The 19,145-nt window shown below is 39.4% G+C and overlaps 1 protein-coding gene across 5 annotated transcripts in view; it reads right to left on the bottom strand.

Annotated features, from left to right (window-relative positions):
- LOC122866771 (golgin subfamily A member 6-like protein 22) overlaps nt 1-19,145 on the bottom strand; it is a 147,932-nt gene that overhangs the window by 23,198 nt on the left and 105,589 nt on the right. For 2 of the 5 annotated variants that reach the window (XR_006375805.1, XR_006375806.1), the window contains exon 29: nt 152-231. The exons of the other annotated variants lie outside the window; for them this stretch is intronic. The gene's annotated coding sequence lies outside the window, so the exon portion shown is untranslated. The remainder of the gene's footprint in view (nt 1-151; nt 232-19,145) is intronic. 5 annotated transcript variants of the gene reach the window in all.

Raw genomic sequence — 19,145 nt, 5'->3', positions numbered from 1 at the left:
TCTATCATTACACCGCTCTCATAAACATACAGCACACAACACACGTGTGGTGGAGTATATTTGAACAGCTGCGCGCACACACACACACACACACACACACACACACACACACTTCTTGATTCCTGACAATTAAAGAGAAGATTGACATCACCATTTTTCCCCTGTTGAGCATCTCAGCATCTCTCTCTGAACATGATTTCCTCTCCTCATTTCCATCTCTCACAAATCCACCTGTAATGAACACATTACAGTTAAGTACATTATGGAACATTTGCCCAGCGAATGGCTGTGCATCAGTTTAAGTGATGGTCATATAGTGAAATGATGAGGACTTGGGTTGTAGTGGTCAGTTTTTTTCTTCCTATAATGTCACAGCTCACCAATCTGACTATTCTTCTGGAGCTATTTCGTGTCCTTTCTACAAACTGTTTGTTTGAATCCAATAATGGATGAATATAGCCCATTCATTCAACAACAGAGCAAATGTATGCAGTTAATATTAATGTACATGTGCATTGTAGAATAACACTGAAATTATCAGCATGTCAGCAGTCAACAACTGCAACATTTCTTGTGGTACACTATTTATTTTATTTATTTTTACAATTTATGGAAAATTCATTAATTTATTGTTTTGTGGTGTGGATTTGCATAGCTGAAACTCAAAGATATTTCTTTTCTTTACTTTGTGAAAGCACGCAAAAACTTACCTGACAGGAGTCAACATTTACAAATTACGTTCACCTACTTAAAGCAGTGGACCAGCTGGAATAAGCCATCAGCATAGCACAGAATGAGAACACAAACAGACATGTTTGGTGCTTAACAACAATGAACACCTTCATCGAAGCTCTATCTTTTCTCTCCCAAGTGTCACAATTGCCTAGCTCCTGTGACACGATTTTTGCAACATCGTCTTTGAAACTGATGAAGCAGAATGATCAAAATGCTTGGAGACAAATGGAGAGCCTCTGGTTTGGAGTTTTGATTTGTGAGACTGGAAGGTGCTACACAAAGAACAAATGATGACAGTTTCTACTGTAGTTCTCTATATCATTATCAACCCTTATCAACTTTTTTTTTTTCAAAGCAACCACATGTGTTACATGTCCTCACTTTGTACTGGGTATCTTACACCAAAAGGAAAAGGGAGCTTGTGTCTTGTAATATGATGTATGTGTGAGTGAGTGTTAGTTCAAATTAGGACCTCAGCTTCACTAATAAACACTGAATGTACAAAATATTAGGAATGGCATTTTAATAATCATTTCCATCCGGTTTTTCACAATCCACGTGTCAGTTTGCAAATCCTTTTTTTAACCTGTGTCTTTCTCAAAATCTGAATCTCATCCTCAGGAGAGACGCAGTTTAAAAAGGTGAAATCAATAAAGGATCGAAGCTTTCATGTGGAATCCCTTGATCAGTCTCACTCATTCCCAATATTTTGCATTTGGTTTCGACTGAATTTTGACAGGGCAGAGCAAAAAGCATGTTTTAAAGCCTGTCTTTTAAGAAGGCTATCAATGACACAAAAATCTGTACATCTGATACATTATTAAATATGCTCAGGCCTAGACATACTGTATGTGATATTCATGTATCATAAACAAATATGCATCAGCTACTTGTGGATTCTTTTTGACGTCTACACAAAAAATAAATGTACGAACAATGTTATTTGGAGGTGCAAAACAGGATTTCAAGTGGTAATGGGCCACAAAATTATTTTATTTCCACTGGTAAAGCCGGATCAGGGAAAAAAACAAACTGCACAGTACATTTTCTTGTATTAACTGTAATTTGTTGATTTTCATTATTCTCACCAGACATTTATTCTCAACAGCTTTGCTTCTCACATAGTAATGATGTCTTTTTGTTGACCATCCTGTACGTTAGTTCCACTCAGGGTTCCCATGGTTTTGATAAATGAAGACATACACTCTGTAACGGCTGGAGACGCATAATATGCGCACATTTTGTTCAGCAAGAGAATGTTTCTAAACTTATTTGACCCAAAATGATATGCACTTCTTCACTGGATCATGACTTAGTATTGCCCTGTTATTCAGCAAGCTTCCTATTCCATCACTTCTTCAAGTTCGATACTCTCATTCTCATCAGTGAGGGTCTCATTCACAGTTTTGCGCTTATTTGTTATGCAGGTATACAGGTAACAGGCAGGCAGTTTCAGATCCAGGTTCGGGTGACAGAATCTCAAAAGCAAAAACACAAGGCACGACAGGAACATAGCAACTAAGATGAACTGACAAGGGAACAAAGCATCGGCCGGTATATGTAGAGAGTGGCTGGTTAGGGAATGAGATGCTTGTGAGGAGGTAGGCGGGGAAGGCCAGGCAATTGCAGAGCAGATGAGGGAAGTGGGAACAGGTGTGAATATGGGTGGGGCAGTCAGGTGATGGGGAAAGGAGCTAAAGTCTGAGGGCACCTGGTGGATGGAAGGAAAAAGGCAATGAAGGGACCTGGGGAAACAGAAATGTGGCTGGAGAGGAGGGACAGTGAGAAAGATTGTGACAGTTGTAGCTGACAGGATATTGATGCAAGAAAGCAGATCACGTCTCACATACATTTTATTATGAAGCAAACTTCTCTTGCAATGCAATGGTACAAAAATCAATTGTGGATTTCTTCACAATCATCATCATTTGGAAATACTATTAAATGCCAAGTATCTAAATTTGTAGTGAAGGCATATAACACTGTCATCATTGTCAGCAATTGAAAGCAATGGAAGCAAACTAAAACTACTAAGCCAATTTCAAATCAATGAAATCGCTGATTGGTCTTGAACCCATCTGTTTGGTGCGGAATCAATTGTCTTTCATAAATTTACACATTTGTAGCAATGTGTGAAAAACGAAATCTAAGAATTAAAAATTTTCTTTTGCAGAGGTTGTTGCCAAGAGGGGTTTTGTTTGACTGTCTCAACAGTGGAATAAAAGGCTGCCACAAACACTTTGGCAAGCGACAGTGTTATCCCTCAGCAGCTGAGACAGACGCTCCAGGAGGTTTGTGACAAAAATTTAAATAGTGAAAATATATAAAAAAAGCACATTTACTATTCTAACTATATTAATATTATTTCTCAGGTATGGTATCAAACTTAACACCAAGCTGACAAGCTGAGCTTTGGAGGCCTATGATGCCGGTAATTCAAGTTGTACAAATGCAATGCAATTATATTGTTAATTAAAATGATTGTATTTGTTTCCTGAGCATGCAGATTAATCTTAATGTAGGTAAAGACTATAAATGCAGACGTGTTGATAGTGAATCACCAAGATCAAATTTGATTGTACAATATGCCTCTAAGCTGTCCTGTTATGATTAAGACATTAAAAGTTGCATCCTCACAAATGTAACAGAAAGAGAAACAATCTATTAATGGTTCACTTAAGTGCTGTTGGCGTTGTTGTTAAACAATCTAACATGGTTCAACAAGGATCACTGATCCATGGTATTGTGTACCTCTAGTAGCAGTAGTGCAGCCTAGTGGTCACAGAAAGCAGTCTAGAAGGTCTCAGAGTGAATGCCTAAATTCTAATTCATACTTATGCAAATATGGATGATCAAAAGCTGTGGATCAGCTGTTTTATCTTTGCTTTCTATGATAAATCTGTGTCAAATAAAAAGAAGGATAACTAATTCCAGCTCTCGGTTCCTTACTTACATTTCTGGTGGCACCTGCATATGGTGGCTGTGCTGAACCTCAGACATAGAAAGTGGTGTAGAATGAACCCCCCATCACAGCCGAGGGTGACTGGATAACAAGTGTGAGGTGGTGAGGGAGAGGTGGAGAAAATAACCTCAATTTGCACTCATTTTCACTTTTCTTTGGCAAATGTTGCAACATATTGGGTTTTGCAGTGGCAGAGCCTGCTTTCTGTCCAGCGTGTGTGTATGTGTGTTTGTGTGTGGCATGTGTCGACAATGGGCAGACTCTCCTGGTCTCCTAGTTGTCCTAACCCCCTGTGGCGAGGCTGAATAACACACCTCATCCTGGGCTTCTTTTCTCTCGCTCACTCATTTTCACAGTCCCCTTTTCTCCACTTCCAAAAGGCTGAGACAAAAGCAGGCCTGTGTTACTGCCATTTTGTTTGTGTGCGTGTGTGTATGTAGAGGACCTGTCTTGCTACTTCAGGAAATGGTGCATCAATGGGCATTATGTAGATGTCTGAATAGCTGCCACCCAGGGTCTGTCTGTATAACTGGGTTTCCATAATTCTGTCTGTGTCTGTCTCAGTCTATCTTAACAACTAAGGATTTTAACAAACAAACTGGCAATGATCATAACTGAAAGATCTATATGTTGTTGTTATTACATGGTTTAAAGAAGCACTTTGTTAGTTTTCAAATGACTTTTTCCCGATAGTTTGCTTTACAACCAATATGACACTGTTCTTGGATTGTACTGACCCTTATCAGTGTAATGATTATGTAATGAAATTAATTGATTTACTAGTTAAAGATTAATTCATTTATTAAGTATAAACAAGCAAGTTCAGTGTCATTCAAAAGTCATTTTGTTCATCCACAGAGCTTCCAAACTTGAAAAGCCCACACATACAGTGCCACATGTTCACTCTTGTCCTTGCTTTTGTGTCTTTTGGCTCTTTTTCTTTTTTTTTGGCCTAATCGTTTCTCCCGTTACGTCTGCCAGTAAAGTATAATGATGATGGTCCATACAGCACTGCACTGAGCATGACAAGGGACTATTGTAAACAGCAGTGTTAGCCTCTGAGGACAAAGCTTCTCTTTTTGTGGGGCAAGTAAACTGGTCTCGTGGTGGGCCTTCATCACAAGAGGATCTGCAATGTGCTGAATACTCTAGACTTTATTTAATACATATTTAAGGAAAATATGATTTTTTTTAAATAAAGCTATCCTTTGTTGGCTCAAAAAATTACAAGGACTTTAACAAGGACACCAGTGATCAAAGCCAACCCTTGATCTACATATCTGTGCGTCTGTCTGTCTTTCTATCACTTTACTTCATACATCTTATATCTATATGCAGTCATTACATGTGATTACTTGCCAATAAAAGGCAAATCATCATGGAAGTTTTCATCTAAATTTGCCTCTGCGTGCTACTATTAATCCTTCCCTTCCACCAATCTCACCAATCTTGATGCCTGTCTCCCAGTGCCATTTTATGTCCGTTTCAATTTTTCACAGGACTTTGTGATGAACTACAATATTAAACCAGGTAGAATGCTCATTTTCTGCTCATCAACAGGCTCAGCGTGTGAGTGTGAGTTTCCCGTGGAGTAGTAGAAGGAAACGGATCACTGAACCTCCCTAAGGTCCTGCAGAGTGATTAGGCTTTAGATAGGAGATCATCAATTCATACTGGGATCCATACCTGCCGAAATGATAGGGGAGGGTCTGTGTGTGTATGTACAGTACATGTGTGTGTATTTGTGCAAGGGTGGGTGGAGCGCGTGGGAGATAGTCAATTAAAATGTAAGGCAGGCTAAAGAGAGTGCTGACCTTTCCAGCAGTTTTAGACACCCTGACTGTGAAAGGGTTATAAGGGAAGCTAAATGGAAATGGATACACACAAACACAACACACACGCACACACATAGAAATGCAGACTTTCCTTACAATGCATGCCCTATGAATTGAAATTAATTAAACTTCTAGGTGATATAGCAGAGGCTGATTGGAAGCTAATGTTTACTTGCCCAGAGCTGAAACAACACACACCATATCTAATAGCCTGAGGAGGAGGAGGAAGAGAGTGCAGCCATACACACACACACACACACACACACGACAATCTCCCACACACTACTGGGCAATTAAAGGCCTATTTCCTTAGCTGATATTGTGGATCTTGTAACAGCTTGCTAATTCTGTGTGAGCAAGTGATGGTGGTGTAAGTGCCAGTAGGACTAACCATTTGAAACTGTAATGAACAAGTACTGTCCAACATTGTGACAAAGTCCAAATTTTGGATGGTTAGTTCCCGAAAGCAAGGAAAACCGTATAAGCAGACTAAAGAGAAACTGATTCTCCTGTTGCATTTGCGATAATTCTGTGAAAGAGGATTCCCAGAGGCATTTAATGATGTTTACAAAGAACAGATTTTTAAAATATAGTAGGGTGAAACTTAAACAATTCCTGTGGTAAAAGTGGGTCATTGCATCAACAAACGGAGTTCCATCAATAAGCTAAAAAAATTTAAGAAAAGTAAGATGAGTAAGTGGACCTTAAGTGCTGACAGTTTGGTTAACTGCTGTTTTCAAGGTCAAGAGTGAACTGTCAAGCTCAACAAGCTAATATGTAAAATAAGTATTATGATAAAATCAAACATAATAGCAAACATATTGATATACTGATATAATCCGCATGTGTATCTGAAGGCCAAGCCCCTGTACTTGTGATGTGTTCAAGTACTGATGTAAAGGTTGGACCTCAGAAACTGTAGACTGCCAAAGAAACATTGTATTTGAAAGCTACTTTAAAAATCAAATCTATAAAAGAAAGAGCAAACACTACTTCTGGAAAACAATACTGTAAAATTAGAAGCTATTCTAAGTGGCTGTTCAGCTGACTGTCAAGCAATTGAAGAAGATGCTTCCCACCACACAATAATGCATTACTGCACAACAACAATGTCAGCTATGCAGTGTTTCTAGACTGATCATTTGCACCGATATTTAGATTTAAAATCCATCAAAGATGAGAAACATACTAACACATTTAACCTATGCTGCCAGCTCTGTGAGTGATCACAGCCCATTCTCTGATAGGTGGATTCACCAAACAAATATGGGAAAGTAAATACGCCAAAACAAAAATGTAATGGAATTTACTGAGCTACTGCAGAAACAATTAGTCAATTAATCAGTAACTCCATTGACAGAAAACTCGCCGACAACAATTTTGATTATCAGTTGATCTTAAAAGTCATGTATCAGGCAAAAATGGCAAACATTTGCTGTGTCCAGTGACTCAAATGTGAAAACGTTTCACTTTTCCTGTCTGATATCACTGTAAATTGAATATCTTTTTGTTTTGGACTGTTGCTTGACAAAACAAGCGATTTAAAGCGACACCTTGGGCTGCGGGAAATTGAGATGAGCTTTTTTTCCACTATTTTCTGATATTTTATAGATGAAATGTTTAATTGATTAATAATGAAATCAATCACCAGATTTAATCAAATAACTGCAGTCCTTTGAACATCATGAATCATTTTCTAATAGATGAAAAGTATCTTATTTTGGACTTTTCTTTAACACAACTCCCGCTGCACTGCTCATCCACAATGGCGTGTCAGCCCTCCTGATCTCAGGCACCACACCAACATTCATTTCCCCAAATGACATTATCACATGTCCTACAGCAGCCATCTTAAGTGTGCCAGCCATTCTTGACCATTCAAGAAAGTTGATTTGAAAGCAAGTCTCTCTGATTCTGCCAGGGAACATTACATTGGGCATAGACAAAGACAGAAAAAGCAACAAGATAGTGATAAACAGAGGAACAGAGAGACGGGGGACAGCAATAAAGGGAAGAATAGCAGCAGACAGTAAAGGTGAACGTCCTGTATGGGAGACAATCGGCGCACAGGTTGGCTGTCCTTTATGACTCTCAGGGCTCATAATAACCCGGCTAAACGTTTATATTAACACAGCATATCAGCCTTGCCATCAGAGCAGTCAATGATAGAGAAAAAAAGCACACATAATTATACCCAGGCCTCGAAATGAACTGTCGTTAGTTCCATACACATACAGGGGAGGGAGGGATGGGAAACGTGAGAGAAAGAGAGAGAGAAGCAAAATCTAATTTACCCCTTCAAATCACATTCATAGTCTGGGACTGTCAGGTACCTCCTGAGAGTAAAATATGACTGAGAGAGAGAGAGAAGAGAGAGAGAGAGACTTAGGAGGCTGAAAAGGTCAAGGGACCTCAGCTTAGAGGAGATAGCCAAATATTATGTTAATATGGACTCCATTTTACATACAGAGCTAATCAGTGTGGCCCAGAATTAAAGGGGCATATAATTAATTCTAGAGTAAGGGGTTATCCAGCACGCCTATTGTCTTGGCAGGAAAGAGGAGGGAAAAGAGAGAGGCAGGGCAGGGAAAGGGAGAGGAATCCCTCAGCCTGTGTTGAACATGCAGTGATAAGGGACGAGCCTGGACATGGAGGGAAGTGACATAAGTGACAGAAAAGAAGAACAGAGGAGAGATTCAAAGGAGGAAAGTGCAAAAGTATGGTGGATGGAAGAGACACACAAAGGCAAATCATAAAAAAAAAAGGTCTTGGTGTGGGAATGATGTCGGCAAGGGTTCTTCTCATCTGCTCTCTCATTTCTATCAGTGCAAAAAGAAACATGGTGTGGTGATGTGGTGAGGGATGAACTGGCAGGTTTGGGCAGGCTGGGTGACCATCAGTGCATCCAAAGGTGTGATAATGATGTTTGATAAGTGCACTTGATATATATCCTGTCAGCAGAACTGGGAAGTATGGGGAAAAGGTGATGGACTTGGAGGTTATCTGTTTTAACAGATAATCTAAGTCATTGAATCATACTGAGACTTTAAATCTAATGTTCTTTCACAAAAAAGTGAATATAAATGATAGGGGGATGAGATCATTTGATTTGTGTCCGATCCAGTTTCACTTGATTACTTCTCCTGATTCAGGACTGTGTTACTTGATTTGTGAAAATTCTTCAAGGAAATGGGCACTCCATTGGACAGATGAGTTTATCTCATCATATTTGATTTATTTACATTATTTACATTTAATTTGCATTAGGAATACATTTTGCAAGAAACATAATGCCTCCTGGATTATGTTTTTTTATAAAGGTAACACTTATAGTAAATGTGTTTCTAAAATATTCACTGCCAACGCAAAACGTACATACTGAACACATCTACGAAACATTCCCTGCAACATATTTCATTTGTTTTCTTAAAATATCCACTCAGTTAAGGCACTATTAACCTTTAAGGGTCATGCTTAGGCATCTGAAAGCAGTCGGTTAAGATTCAAGAAAGATTATGGTCTTAAATATTAAAAAAGCCAACACAGACCTAAAGAATAACACAGGACCCACTGGCTTTTTCAATATTTAACCAAAACCACAATCATTCCCTAACCCTTTCGTAGCCTAAACTTAACACCACAGTGGGAAACTACTGTCTCTCGTATCAAAATCCTGTGCTTTGTACACTGAACCATTTGACTTCTGTGCAGTTTAAGAGTGTCACACTTCCTGGATTTAAAAAAATGCTGCCAGTGATCAGAATCCAGGCAGCAATTACATTTCCTCCAAACTGTAACTGGCAAAGAAAATTCGTAGGATATAAAATGTATTTTGGAGATAGGGTTGAAGACAGACTGCAAGATACAATGACATATGTGCCTTATAGTGTGGTCATCAAGGTCATGCATGGCCCTTATGGCCTCAGAATGGTCTCAGACCTTGACAAAAGCCCAAAGATCCTATGCACCCATGCAATATGCAGTTTGAAATGTTTTTTTTTATGATTTTTTTATGCCTTATGCACTCCAACACAGGCTATATAAAAGTCTGTTAAATGAATCCATGCAAAGATGTAAAAATGCATCTTTTTTACCACTGGGTTTTCCTCGCAGTAAAATGTGGCAAAGTGTTATGCAGCTGAAGGCTCAGTCCCTCTTTATTTCTTTGCCTCAAGAAACTAAACTGATTCTCCCTCTCTGTCTCCATCTTTCCATGCTCATGTTTAAACCATAAGGGAGACAGCCTCATTACATTTGACTCTCTCACCTGCCAACACAGAGGCAATATGACATGCAAACACACCACACACGCATGCTCACACACACTCCTACATACACTCAAACACACACTTGCGTGTGCATGCTGAATTGTCCAGCACAGCATGACATAATATTACAACTGCACGCACAGACATAAACTACACCACACAAGTGTATAATTACATTAATATGCCATTGCACCTACATATGCACACACAAACAAGATATATGTACACACACAAACACAGACATGCTACTACACACCCAGCTTAGGTAGAGTATGCCCTGTTTACATGGACTAATGTCTGTTAGCAGGTACTTACTTTGAAGTATCTTCCCACCATGCCTGTAGAGCAAGCCCAGATTATGTTGAGGCTGTCACTAAAGGGTATAAACATAGGCCTACACACACACACACACACACTCAGGCACAGTCAAAACCACACACTCACACACATACACACTGAGAGCTTACATTGTATCAGTCTCTCTAAGCAGTCTAAACACATCGTCTAGCTGGCCTCAGAAGGTGTGCATCACTGTTCTGATTTACATACATGAAGTGCAGCAAATGCAGCCTGATGTTTTCACCTTTGCAAAAAAAAAAAAAGATTACACTGGCTGGTGCTTTGCAACATGAAACGTTCCAGCTAAAATGTAATTTTCACCCCCATTGTTGGGGGATGAAACCAGGCAAACGACAAAAGATGGGATATGACAGGAAAGATACGGCGGAGGGGGATAGAAATAAAACAGTGGAAGGAGAGAGGGAAGGAAGGCTGAAAGAAGGAAGATCCAAGTCTTTGATACTCCAGAAGCAGAATCTCAACAGGGGAGAAAACATACTACAGTGGTAAAATAAGATTATGTAAACCTGACCTGTGATAGATGAGAAGAAACAAAAATAAAGAAGATTGCTAAGTTTCATGTGAACTCCCCTCCTCTCTTCCCCTCTGTGTTCCCTTTATTCAAACTTCAACATTTAATACTGTATTTAACACTGTTAATCAATTGACCTCCATTGTGGGTTAATCCTTAACTGTGGCTAATTCATTGAGCAGAAAGTGTCATTTGACTTAGCTCTGTTCACTATCTTTTCAATGACACTTACCCAAATGGGACTAATATGGCCTCAATAGATTCACTTAATTTCCATCTGCTCAATTTGGTGGAGGATAAGTATTAATATGGGGCAAAATATACTTGATTCAACCTTATTTCTCTTGTCTTTGAAACTGTCAGCTGGAGATTTGTGTCTTAAAAATGCATATTATAGCACTTACTTTGCAGCAGAGAAGTTGAAGACAATAACTTCAAAAAAATCTACAAAACCGTTGTGTGTTTTATTTGAATGTACTGTTTTTAGGATCTTGGAGTGTAGGAAAAGTGAAGTCCAGCACTCCTAAAGTAGTTTAAACAAGAGAAAATATTTTCAAAAATATTGATTTCCTTTGCTCAGGTCTGGAGTGTTAGTGTCTTTATGAATTTCCGCCAACATATTTCATGGAAGCAGTGTTTTGCTGGTTGAATCTGAGCCTTGTTCAATAGTAATGCAATCATCCAAGTTTTACTCCATTTTCTGTCTCTTCCAGCTGAAAGACCCGAGTGTACAGCTCAGACAGGAGCGCATGCATGTAAGAATACTTACAGACACACATATACGTACACACATACACACACATGTATTCATATACTGCAGTAAAGCCTTCCTTTGTCTCACTATCAATCCTTCCTTTTCCTGGACTGTCTTATTGAAACATGTTTCTTATCCTGTCAACCGCTGCTCCAGAGGGAGGGGAGGTGTTTGTGAAGGAGAGATAGGAAGAGGAAAGAGGAAAAGAGAGAGGGAACAGAGAAGAAGAAAGACAAGTAGAGGATGAGGGAAAGCGAGAGAAAAGAAAAGAGAGATAGGTGAGAAAGAGGGAAACATGTAGGCACAGGGGGGAAAAGGAAAGAAAGAGGACAGAGAAAGCGAAGAGATAAAGAAGGAGAAAGAGCGATAGGCAGCCATGCAGCTGATATCTGGGTGTCATTGTCATCAGCGCCAGGAGAAACCACCTATATGAATCTTGAGACTTCATCTGATTTTATAGTTAGTCTGGAATCTAATGAGCATAATACAGTTCTACCATGGCAGTGAACATAACACGGTGCTTTTACTTGCTCTCACCCTTTCTGGGAATCACCACTGACATAATTAAATCTCAATAACTGCAAACGATAGCCAGATAGAATAACATTTTGCCTGCTGAACCAGTCTGAAGATCATTTGTGCTTTTGGAATTGTCATGCTATCATTAGTGTGTTAGCTTGATGTCATTAGGATGGCATGTTAGCAATGTAAACAATATAGTGTTGTTTGTCAAAGGAACATTATTCGAAATTTGCCTTCGTATTGCATATCTCTTCATCTCAACAAGGTACTGGAAGTTCATTGGTTCTGATGAATCAGGACTGGAGAATCGTGTACTCGGAAACATTGTTGGTTGGTTGTTGGCAATAACAGAGTTCTGGCCCAAATGAACTCCAGCTATGTAATTGTAAGGGATTTTTTGTTGTTATTGAGAAACGTTTTTGTACAATTATTCCCATTTCCACTGTCAGATATATAAGCCATTGGAAGGGGAAGACCGTGCGATGGTTATCATAACTCAGAAATGCATTAAAAAATAACTACACTGCTGCTGTCAAAGACAATTGCGTTTACACACACGCACACAATCACACATGAGCAAGCACTTAGGTGCACATACGCAGATGCAAACGTGCTTAGGCAAACGTGCGCACACATTTAAGTGCACACACACGTGGAGAGAAGGTGTTCCCACAGATAGTGGAGTCGATGTTCTTAATCCGAAGCAGACCCCATCTGTCTCCCATTATAAAGACTCTGCCTTAGCCCCAAGAATGTCTACATTTCATAAATATTATCTGGGCCTGGCAAAGCCGGCCGGACAAAAGCCAGATCACAGAGCATTTCTCAGGGCTGCATGAGAGCATAATTAGCAATCATAACATCATCCCTACATGCCATACTGCCTTATTTTCTGGAAGCCACTTAATTGCCTTGAGGTACAAAAGAAAAAAAAAGAAATACTTCCTTACCCTAGAAAACATAATTAGATAGAAGTAATAACAGCTTGAAAGTGGGTCAAGTAATGCTCAATAAACAAAAAAAGTTAAATGAAGTTACTGCACTGGACATGAAGGCAAGTTATTTTTCTCTGGTTGAAATCCCTGTTGTTGCACACACTGTACTGACGGCAGCAAATGCCCCTCAGGGAAATAAGGTCTTGGGTCAAATGTGTTCCACTGTATATAAATGTTGACCTTAAAAACCAGAGACAATATAAGGAAACAAATAAACTGTTCACGCTTTTTTATTTTATTTCTACAGCTTGAAACATCCCATAATAACTGCAGGAGAGAGGAAACAGCAGATGACACACTGTATATGGTGGGGAGCAGCCCAAAAAAAAAAAAAAAGATGTAAGCTCATTACTGAGACAAGTTTAAAAACCAGAGAGTGAGAAAAAAAGAAAAGTAAAAGTTAAGCACTTTCTGAAACTTTGGCTTCCTTTCTATCTATCTTTCTTGAAGAGTTTACCCCCTCCCTGCCATCACCACCACCACCACTACCACCTGCACCCCCCACCCCCACCTCCTCTCTCTTACTCATTCTCTCTCTTCACTCTCTTTGAGTTAAGGAGGGTAAGGTAATCGTAATGAAATGACCCCGCGAGGCACGATGGCAGCCCTCGCCTGATAAGTTATTCCTGACTGGCTTTTAAGCTGCTGTCAAGCAATTTCCCTTGAAACCTCGCTTTGTTTTTTAGGGATGGTGTGTGTGTAGTTGTGGTGGTGGTGTTGGTGGTGTGTGTGTCGTGGTGGTGGTGGTAGGGGGGGGATTGCTTTGACATCCCTGCTTCTCTCCCATGAGGGGTACAGATGACAACCTCAAGGTATAGGTATGTGTGGTATGTGTGTGTGTATGTGCGCACGCATGGGTGTGTCTATGTGTGGGTGCAGCAGGAGACATCTCATAGATGACAATCCTGCTAATTGAAATGACAGATTATTCTAATGTGCAGAAAGTCATTAAAAACCCAGCCGCCGTTTTTCTTCCTTTTTTTCTGTTTCCCCTCGCTGAGAATATTTCTGCCTCTAAGTCTGAGCTGGAGAATCTGCACTTAAAGGAGATGTTAGCTTTCTTTCCTTCAAGCTCATGATTATTATCAGGATCACCTGCCACGTAGTTAACATCCAGGAGATACTTTTCTAACTTTCACTCAAATGAATACTGCTGTTAAGTGATAAAGTTTGTAGGTTTGGACAGTGGATTTTCGGTTTCCATGTGTAGCTACCCAGGGTAAATACTTAGAACGGGTTGGTAATTCACAGTATTAGCGATTATCCAGGGTAACTACTGTATGTACAGCAGGATTATTTCAGCTTACCAGTGGCTCTGAAGGCTAAGACACTTACCAAGCACTTCCTGTGTTATCTCATTGAATATAACACGCATGCGGTATTTTGCATTTTTATCAGTTCTCTACATGTGACAGCATTGAAGAAAGCCAGAGTCAAGCTAAAACAAGCCATAAACCAAGACCAAACTGAGATCGGTGACATCCAACATGCCTGACAGAACCTTGGAAGTTAAGGTCAAGTGTCAAATGACTATTCTTGTTCCTCATGCCTACAGTACTGAAAATTTGCTTTCCAGACTATCCTTACCAGCTGTAAGGACACAGAAAAACACAATACAGCTCTGCCTATGTGGGATGTAAAAATAAAAACAAAAAGTCTGCCAGAAGAAGCATGGTTAGCAGTGAAATCATGCAATGCATGGCTTGATCCCAACCCACAATAGTCTGTCTTGGTTAGCGTTGATAAGTTTTGCCCAGACTCTCTGCAGGGGACCCACTGTTAATTTCTGAGTCAAAGGCTTGTCACTATATTGAGGTCTGACACAGGCTTGAAGATCATGAACACAAGGCAGACACACACTAAATTTCTGCGCATCCAAATACTTCCTTTTTCCTGTCTGAGTCACAAATACCCACCTATTTTTCAATTTCCAATTATATATATATATAATTTTTTTTCTGCTCAAGCAAGCAGACTACATTGATATGGCGTCACGATATCCTAAAACATTCCGCTGGCTGATATGGAATTTCTCCCAGACTGCCGTGCAACAGATCCAGACAGCAAAACACCAACCGGGGACACATTTTTCCATTTCTCTCCTCTGTCTCCTCTCCACCTACTCCTCCATTGACATTCAACGGAGGTAAATATTTAACAGCATGCTATTGAGTGCCGTGTGCAGTGTGGCACAGGCCAGGCTGCGGTAGAGATATGTATATAGACAAGACTGTTTTATTAAGAGTCGCTGCAGACATATTAAGGTAAAGTATGCCTGACACCTAGGGAGGAAATTGCCAGTATATGACACTATTCCTCAATACTGTGGCAGCTCGCCTCAGTGCAATTTTGCACAAGGCGAGTGACAGAGAATGACATGCAGAGAGGGAGGGAGAGGGAATGAGAGAGAGATGAAATAGTGAGAAAGTGTGCAGGGTGGTTCGAGACCTGAGGGGTGTGTCTCCAAGTGTGTGCATAGATGTGTGTGCAAGTGTGTGTAATGTAGGTGGCATGGTGGGGTGACATGCAGAGTTTGTAATTGCCTTACCCCATGTGAAGGATTGGCCTAGAGATAGTGCTGTTTACCTGTGGCCTGCTATGTTTGCTGTTTGTGGGTGTGATGGAGGGAGAGGGACTGCACTGAATGATTAAGTTGGTGGCTGATCGTGTAAGTTGTAGGCAAACACACACAGGTATAGACAGACAGACTAAGGTACAGGATAATGTCCACACATGGATATACACAGAACCTGTGATGACCTCCAGTTGGCGACATTTATTACGCTTAATAAACATACCTCAGTGCCGTTTTTTGGAATACTGAGATCATGAATGCAATGTTCCCCAACACAATCCCACCGTAAACGATTTTAGACTAGCCACCAAAAAATGTCAGTGTTCAATGTATTTAAAAAGAATGATAAAAGTTCACATTTTATTCATTAATTAAATGTTTTATTTATATTTCCATTTATTGCAACAATACGCATTTTAATTTGGCGGTGTGGCTCTGCTCATGTGATGCCCGAGCAAGCTTGACTCCGACTGTCCCTGATCTCACAAAGCCCCCAGTGCAGAGCCTGAGATACACAACATTTGATGAACATCAACACATATTAAAGAAACGTATAAAATTCACATACAACTAAGTGCTACTACATGAGGAGGCTGTGGAGGTTTACATTTTTGAGAGAAGGCAGCAGTATAGCAGCGAGGATACAGATCTCAGCCTTGTTGCAGACTGAATGAGCGCCAAATGGACCACCAATTGTGAGAGATTGGTCGTGGCCATACATGACTGTGTATGGAACGTGACATTATAAAATGACTTTTGTGCCTGCCTGAACTACCGCGAGGCTCCAGTTTTGCAAACTTTGTCTCCCTACATTATGGTTTAAATGTTGTTTCAAAGCCTTCTCTACACTTTCAGGTATGTAATTGTGATAGAGAATAGAAATTCAATTTATTTTGAGTTAAGTGTTTTCACCCCAAAACAATCAAATGTTAAGCTATTTACTAGATATTAGAATCAGACTTAAAAAAAAAACAATGTGTGTAATCAGTGTGTAAACTCCTCATGACGTTAAACCCAACAAATTCCCATGACCTGACCTTAGTGTTCTCAATTGTAGCTACAGCCCTGCCTTAACCTACCTAAACCTAATCCTAAATTAAACTTTAACTCCCATACCAAGTTCTACCAAGTAACCATAACACTTTCAAAACCTAATACGACCCATAACACTTAACCCAAGCCTAAACAATGAAATATCTCTTGCACTTGTGAGGCTCAGAGAGGTCATCTTGTCATTCCCTGTCTCTCTCTTGCTCTCACACAAACAAGCACACACACACACACACGCACATGGACACAGGGATTCAAAAAGCAACTTCCATCATGCGAATCCAGTTTTGTTTTAAAACAGAGTAATAATCAAACTATTCCTAAATCAAAACTGTGTTTTCAGTTCAGTGGAAAGGCTGCTCTGCAACACATTCATGCTTTATACAAAGGTGATTGTCATTCCAAAACATCAAACATTAACTTTAGCAGGTTACCACACATCATAAGTATGTTCAAGTAGATGCCTCAAAAATGGATATTGTTCTGTGTGTTAGTGTAAACTTGTGACTCACTGATGAATCATTCTGCAGTGGAACATTTTTCAAATGGAAGTTGTTTTTTTTCACATGTTTTTTTTTTGTGCCCTATTACACAAAAACACACTTTATTCAAATCTACACTTGCATGAACACAGGGATACACACATACAGTGTGCACTCACACACCTCCACCATCCTACCAGGACTGAAAAGGCCAGTTTCAGCACACAGGAACAATAATGCAGTTCACCCTTTGACTTCTAGGGGGCACTGTTGCCTACAGTCTAAGCCACACTGAAACACTGCACTGCTGTACTGTCTGATGGCCTGCATTTCCCCTTGAAAATACACCAATTCACACAATTACATTCTAATTAAAAAGAACAACCTAATTAACCTAGGGAATGTATTCCATAATTCGGTAATATTAACATGATCATCCTTGTGCTTGTAAATGATTGGTGATAAAAGCAACAGCAGAAATTAATGCCACTTACTAATTAAAATGGGAAGATAAACATGGGCTTATGAAAATGGGGGAATTGGGAGAGACTTTATAGTTTTAAGTAGTTTTATTATTACCGTGTCAAATATGAATTTGAGTCATCATATTTTCTTTGAAGACTGAAAGCTGTGATTAGGATGAGCAGAGCGTCACACAGCATGCTTTGCTCCCTGCCAAGTCCCCAAAGAGACAGATACTCAAGTGGTGCACTATATCTTAAACATGCAGAACAAGAGCCTAGCTGAAAGTGATACACCAGATCAAATTGCTATCATAAATTCTTCATAATTCAATAAAAACACAGCACAGACTTTGTGTAACTAATACATTTCCACTGTCTTCTTTTAGTATTCTGAGACACGCTGTTGTGCGGCGGAATGGCAGCACTTGACTGCTCCTGACTTGTGATTTGAAAATTGAACCAAAGGACAAAGAGGTGAAGCGACGATGAGGTGGAGAGACACAAGGAGTGAATGAAAGCACAGAATAGTAGCACACTTCTGTGGCTCATCATCACCACCTATTCCCGCTTGGCAATATATCTGTCAAAGCCCTCATCACCATCACAAGGTAGAGTCTTCCACTGATAATGACCCATTTAAAGTAAATAGCTCTGATCATCAGCATAGTAACCATTATCATAGATATATAGCCAAGCATGTGACTACTGAGGTGTCACCAGCATACTGAATGTTTATAATATGCAGATGTGCATGTGGGGAGAGTGTGTGTACCCCTAAACATCCATTTAGGCATTTAACAGCATATAGCTATAGATTCTTACTTAGTATCGATAAATTGATACTCCAACTTTCCTAAGGAAATAGTCAGTGCTACTATACAGATACAGATTTCTGTTATTATAAAACAAGTGTAATGCATCAGTTTAAATGATTGATTCAATTGCATGAATATAAATATTTAAATTACCTTGTGGTTCATTTCCAAAAATCTTGCTGGAGGTGATTTAGACCATAAAATATTAAGAACACTACACATGGAAAATCGCATATTGAAATACTTGATGCTGATTCCAACAACAAAAGAATCAGGCAGAAATATTCAAAATGTCTCTGTGAAGTTCATGTTCAAGTGTAAGGGGTTCCAATATCATGCAGCAGCAAATAAATACACATAATTTTAGAGCATGTTTTTGCAATGCTGCATATTTTAATGATTGTGCTTCCTTCTTAAACCACCCAACTCATGCGGCCATTTCAGCTCATTTGGATTGATGAAATTCTAATGTATATGTGTTACCTTTACACTAGTCTTTCATTTTAATACTTTGTAGTCTTGCCAATGAAGTGTAAACAGGAAAAGGCTGGTGCTGAGTCTGCTTTTATATATCCATATATTGTGAATCATTCAGTCTACACATAACAGATTTAAATAATAAAATTACACATATGCCCATATGTAGATATAAATGAATGCAAGTGCATTAGCATAATTCCATACATATTGCATGCCTAAGTATTGCATCTTTTAGTGCTGGTCAAATTCAATTGAGGGACAACATAAAATGGAGCATTTGTTTTGATAAATTATTCTGTTGCAAAACCACCAGAGCTGTGTATTAGCCAAAGGAAAT

Source organism: Siniperca chuatsi, linkage group LG19, assembly GCF_020085105.1.
Source record: "Siniperca chuatsi isolate FFG_IHB_CAS linkage group LG19, ASM2008510v1, whole genome shotgun sequence".
Taxonomy (NCBI): domain Eukaryota; kingdom Metazoa; phylum Chordata; class Actinopteri; order Centrarchiformes; family Sinipercidae; genus Siniperca; species Siniperca chuatsi.
The sequence above is the reverse complement of the archived record's forward strand: the minus strand, read 5'-3'. Positions and strand labels throughout refer to the sequence as shown.